At 37.1% G+C, this 5,567-nt stretch overlaps 1 long non-coding RNA gene across 1 annotated transcript; it reads right to left on the bottom strand.

Annotated features, from left to right (window-relative positions):
* Positions 1–2,441: 2,441 nt before the first annotated feature.
* On the bottom strand, positions 2,442–5,231 carry LOC144649840 (uncharacterized). The gene is made up of 3 exons (XR_013569953.1): positions 5,058–5,231; positions 4,833–4,974; positions 2,442–2,952 (listed from the first exon to the last, which is right to left on the bottom strand). It is a non-coding gene; the product is annotated as an uncharacterized LOC144649840 (long non-coding RNA).
* Between the last annotated feature and the right edge of the window lie 336 nt (positions 5,232–5,567).

The raw sequence follows: 5,567 nt of genomic DNA, 5'->3' as shown, positions 1-5,567 counted from the left end.
GTCATTAGCACTTAAATAAATTGCAAACAGTTACTGCTATCAGCAGACGCACTTATTAAAAAAATATCTTTAGGGTTAGGGTTTTATATTAGATACCAAGCAAAAGGGTCCAAGAATGCATAAGATATTGATAAGGCCGACTTAGAACGTTAAATAATGCCAATCTTCGGAAGCTTTGGACTAGGATTGATTTGTTGAGATTTATTATTTAGATTAATATTAATCCGATTAATATTAATCTTACACAAGATTAATATTAATCCCAATGGATTAAGGCAAGGCTCAAACCTCAGCAATAGATTATAATAATCTATGACTGGATTATAATAATCATTAGGATTAATATTAATCCGAGTTGTCCTGAACGAAGAACAAACTTTAGAAACCGCTTCCTTGCATAATTCCACTGGGACCGGCATGTCAAACTACATATTCCCGCTAAAAGATGCGTAATTTACTAATAATTTTTGCGAATTAATTAAAATTCGACCAATCAAAATCATTACCCTGTTTTCCGGTAGTGACGTCCCTGGATGGCATCAGGGCCAGATAAGTTCAGACGTCCGTCTGGGGAGTAGGCGACCATAGAGGGATGTCTAAAATTCAGGCTACACTTGATGTATACTAAAGAAGATAGGAGTCGCTGTAGACGACGCTCATTGCATTTCACACTGGTACGGTGCATTTTTCACTTTCACTCTATCGAACAACGGCAACGCGAATCATTGCTTAATTGTTAAGACTGCAGTTGAAGCAAATTCCCACACTTTAGGATTAAATCGTAATGGAGCGTCTTGAGGACCAGTTGTTTGATCCTTTTGATGTTCAAAATGTTTCTGCTTAGGTACATTTCCAGCTCTAGCATCAACACATTCGTCGAACTGATTCAGTTCCTCAAAAACGGTAGGCAAATCTTCATGAGCCGGCGGCGCCTCATCCTGTAGCATGTTTACATGAAGTTTCACTTTTCGAATTTCACACTACGCATCAAGAACCTCCATTTTCAATTTCGTATCTTCTTCCCGACGCAACAATTCTTATTTCTTTTTCAACTTGTACAACTTTAAGTGCGCCAATGTCTGCTTGGCCCTTAGCTGTCTGATCGATAAATGTGAACTTTGCCATGAACTCACAGGACTAACGAAATTCCCCGGATTTGGTTCACTGACTTCGCGTACCTCAACGGATGATCTGCGGGATGAATCCATTGCTCGTTTCGCGAAAGAAAGTTCATCTTTTGGCGGTAATGTTCCTGAAAATAACGCGCTTGGCTTTCCCACTCCTCCAGATCACCAGACAAAGTAGTACTACGACGTGAAACTAACTTGCAGAGAAATACATAATATTGAGCTACGCTTAACAAAGAAACCAAAAAACCGAACAAAATACTGACGAGAATTACAAACTAATTACAACGCAAACACGAAAAAATTGAACGCTCGTGGCTACAAGTAGTATCATTAAAGTAGTTTCTTGTCTCGCTGGAATTTATTTGATTGATTTCTTTTGTTTGGTTACACCTAATTGCAAGAACGTTGTCATAAAAAAGGTAAATAGAAAACAGAAAACTTACGAGTTTTTATCTGCCTACTTTTAGTTCACTTTTTATCCCTGTCCCTGGGTGCATTTTTTTTAAGATACTGTAATCTAATTTTGACCATTTAAAGCTTTCAGGTGTAATGAGTAACGAAAGCATAGGAAAACGTCTGTTTGTAAGGAAATGGCTTGATGTTTCTATTTTGTACAATTGAAAATGACCTTATTTTGTGTGGTAACGAAGTAAAGTTTTCACTTTGTTTATTATGCAAGTTGGCTAGTGTTAAGTTTTAAATGGAAAACATCATAGTATTGGTAACTTGGGGATCAACCTTAGCATCAACCGCCTCTTAGCATCAGTTAGCCTTGAAAGAAAGTCTTGTTTTTCAAATGGTCTCCTGCCTTGTTCAAACCAATAGCCATCCGACTGGAGGAGATCCTACCAAGCAACATATGTCTTCCAAAGATCCCCACTAAACGTTTCTTGAATGTTTTTTACAAAGTGAACACACTTATGCATATGGCACTGAACGTAGTGATACCCCTTCCTATGGAGAAACCTTAGGAACAGTTCGATAGTTGACCCATGTGTCCTTTAGCCTACCTGGCTGCATAAGTCGATTGGATGCAAACTGCCCTTCCCCTTTTTGCAAAGCATGAAACATTGCATGTTAATGTTGTTTCGTGTAGTTTGCGGCTTTTGTACAGCTGCACAACATTTCAAACATTGCACAGGGGGGTTGAACAAGTGAGGTGAGATACTTAAACAAGTCAAAATTTGTCCACGATTTTGAAATAAAAAGAGAAATAGGTCTCCAGGTGTTTTGCCTGAACGAAAATGGCGTCAAACAGAAAGAAGTGGTTGTTTAGTTCTGTCAACACTCTTTTAATTTGTCTGGAAAGAATCATCCTTAAGTTGTTGAAATAAAAACAAATGTCTTCAGTTAAGAGTTTACACACATATGACACGACCTGTAGTGAAATCCAGTTTTTGTTCAGAAGTCTCATGATTATGTTGTTAATATAAAGCAGCGACAGACCTCCTCCAACCCAGTGGCTAAAGAGTGTCCTGACTGGCAGAAACATCTCTTCTGGTATCTGGAGAAGATCAAAAGATTTGTAGCTGACCTTCTTGTCTTTTAGTCTTTGCTCCAGTTGCCTTATGTCACCCTTAGTGATCTGGTACAAAATAGAGCCCAATTTTTTTACAAACAGAATTACTTTCAATAACATTTCCTGTTGACAAAGGTACTTCATATGATGAGAGTACTTTACTAAGAACTTCACACAACTAAGCCTTGATTGGGTTGGTTTTAGAAATGCGCTTTACATTAGGAGGAAGGAATAAGATAAAGGTGGCTGAGGAGCGTTATGTTGTCAGCCTGGCGGGAAGGTGCTGAGCTTTAACTGAAATTCCTAAAATAAAACAAAATAAAAAAAGTAAGACGTAGCCTTTTCCAGTTTCCTCTGAAGAGCTTGACATATATAGATGCCATACATGCTTGTGGAGATATCAAGTTATAGTTTGGGACAGGAGTCAGTATTTTAAGCCATTGAATAATAGGCCACATTGGTTATAAAATGACACAGTCTCTACCAAATTATTCAAGTTTCATGATAATTGTTGGGTTTACAATGTTTCAAATTCATTTTTAAAAAACCATATGGAAATCTTAGGCAAAGCTAAATCTATAGCCTAGCTGAGAATTCCTTTTGGAGCAGAGTTTTCAGCTTTAATTTCGCAACAACCGAGAGCAATACTCCCAGAGTCAGTGAACTTACTTTCAATTTCAATTCCTCAAGTGAAGCGGATGAGCAAATACAGCGGGGCACAAAGCAAGACCAAAAAATCCCTAGGCCTTCCAACACCCCCCCCCCCAAATATCATTATATATATGATCATCCTCATCACTTGAAGTCCCGAGTATCCCATGAACGTTACCACAATTGATCCTTCGGAAAAATGAATAAGGACAATTACACAGGGCATCGGGTTAAAATGATTTATAAAGTATTTGCTTAACATTCAACCTACCCCCCAAAAACCATGGAGTTAGAATAAAATAGTAAACAAAATATTTGCCCTCTCCCCCTTAAAAATTCCTTGATCCGCCCCATTAATTAAAAAGGAAATTGTGTGCAGTGGAGAGCTGCTCTCGATTTGGCTACATTTCCTATGAAAGTTTTCTCGTCAGGGGAGTTTCTTCAGGCATTCCTCGTGGTCACTTTGTATACAGGAGCTAACAGTGGTGGCGAATAAGAGCTGGCACGTCCCTATAATATCAGTAATGTACAATAGAAATATAAAAAAATATTTCTTAATACTGGTTTACACATTTTTTTTTTTGCACCTTGGACAATTTTCTGCAGACCCGTATTTTTTTTTATTTTTATTTATTTATTTATTACTCAACATCCTCTAGTTATTACATTGCTCTGCTTATTGGATATCACCTTTTTCACTAACTTATACTAACAGTCATTTACTACGGTCACTAGCGCGGTCATTTACTTCTAAGCAAAAATAACTCACAATAATACAAATACTTATGCCTGTTGTTTATGGTTACGAGACATTAGTTACTTTCTATGCAAAATGAGCAGTGTGGTGGAAACAGGATAGATTTTGGGCTTTGGTTTAGTGTGTCTGTCTCAAATGGCTAATTAAATCAAAGAGGAAGTAAATAAAAAGTTTCGCGGGAGACTCTGTGACTTAGGGAGAGCGCATTTCTCATTTGCCTTGTAATATAGCTTTTTTTTCCTCTGTCTGGTTCTTTCTAAAATACAGTATGATTGCTTTAGGATAATGACGAAAAGGTGTAGTCTACGTCTTGGGTAATCGGTTAGGTGAGTTAAACGGGGGATGTCGTTAAAAGTTATTTGTTTATTTGAAAGTGTAATGTCGGGTCATTTTCATGATTGAACCATGATATGCTTTCGAGTAGGCTGTTGTTACGGTATCTAGAAATGTATGTTCTTAGTCTGGTCGAAGACAAAGAGTGCATTTCTCCTCAGCTGTCTGAATTTAGAGCTCCTTTTTGGTCATTATTATTCTGTGCAGTAACCTGAACGAGAATTGTTTAATTTATTATCCTTTGTGAATTTATATAAGCGAAATTTTTTCCCCATCTGTGAGAGATCAGGGAATTTTTTTTCCATTTTTTATACCTGCAGACCCGTATATTATACTGCCTAGGCTTGTCACTTTTAAGTAAATACGTAAGTAAATGTGCTTTTAAGCACATTTACTTACGTATTATTTAAGTACCTATCGCCTGAGCATTTAAATGGCTTACCTCGCATTGCAAGTATACCGACAATTTTTGTTTTATTTCATCCTCAGACTCGTTAACGTTGTGGTTTGACCACTTTCATTCGCTACTGTTTTACTTTCAATGTGTAGAGCAACATCAAAATCCCCTCATTGATGAATGCCAACTGAATAAAAGATGAAAGGAAATCAGAGATGATATTTAAAAAGTTACAAATATAAATATTGTCACGCTATAACTACTACTTACGCATTTGTGCCGGAAGAAGTTCCTCGACCCATGATGCTCTGAAATTCAGTCTTGATGCAGAAATAAACTCATTCAGCTGCTCAAAAGACTCCTCATAATTTGTATTATTTTTGTCCATGTACACTGTCCATTCACATCCATTTACCATATCTTTGAGCCTATATCCTTCGTAAAGTTGTGGCACTCTTCACAGCAACTTGAAGAGAATGTGAGATAACTGATGCTCCCCTGGCATCATCAACAACAACAACAAAACGTTTATTTATACACGATGGGATAAAAAGCTACATAGCTTGTGGGGTCGTGTGTAAATAAAACATTAAAACTAGTAGATAAAAAAAACATTAAAACTATATAAAGGTAAAAAACGCTAAACTAATTACTGAAAATAGATAAAATGCTAAAATTGTTACAATGATAAAAAGATCTCTTACAATAAAGATTGTTAAAATTGGTGTTTTTAACCGGGCAGAGCGCCGGCCCGGCTTCTCGGTGTGTTGTGTCTCGGTG

The sequence above is a fragment of the Oculina patagonica genome, chromosome 4, assembly GCF_052425735.1.
Source record: "Oculina patagonica isolate OP01 chromosome 4, crgOcupat, whole genome shotgun sequence".
NCBI classification, from domain to species: Eukaryota; Metazoa; Cnidaria; class Anthozoa; order Scleractinia; family Oculinidae; genus Oculina; species Oculina patagonica.
The sequence above is the reverse complement of the archived record's forward strand: the minus strand, read 5'-3'. Positions and strand labels throughout refer to the sequence as shown.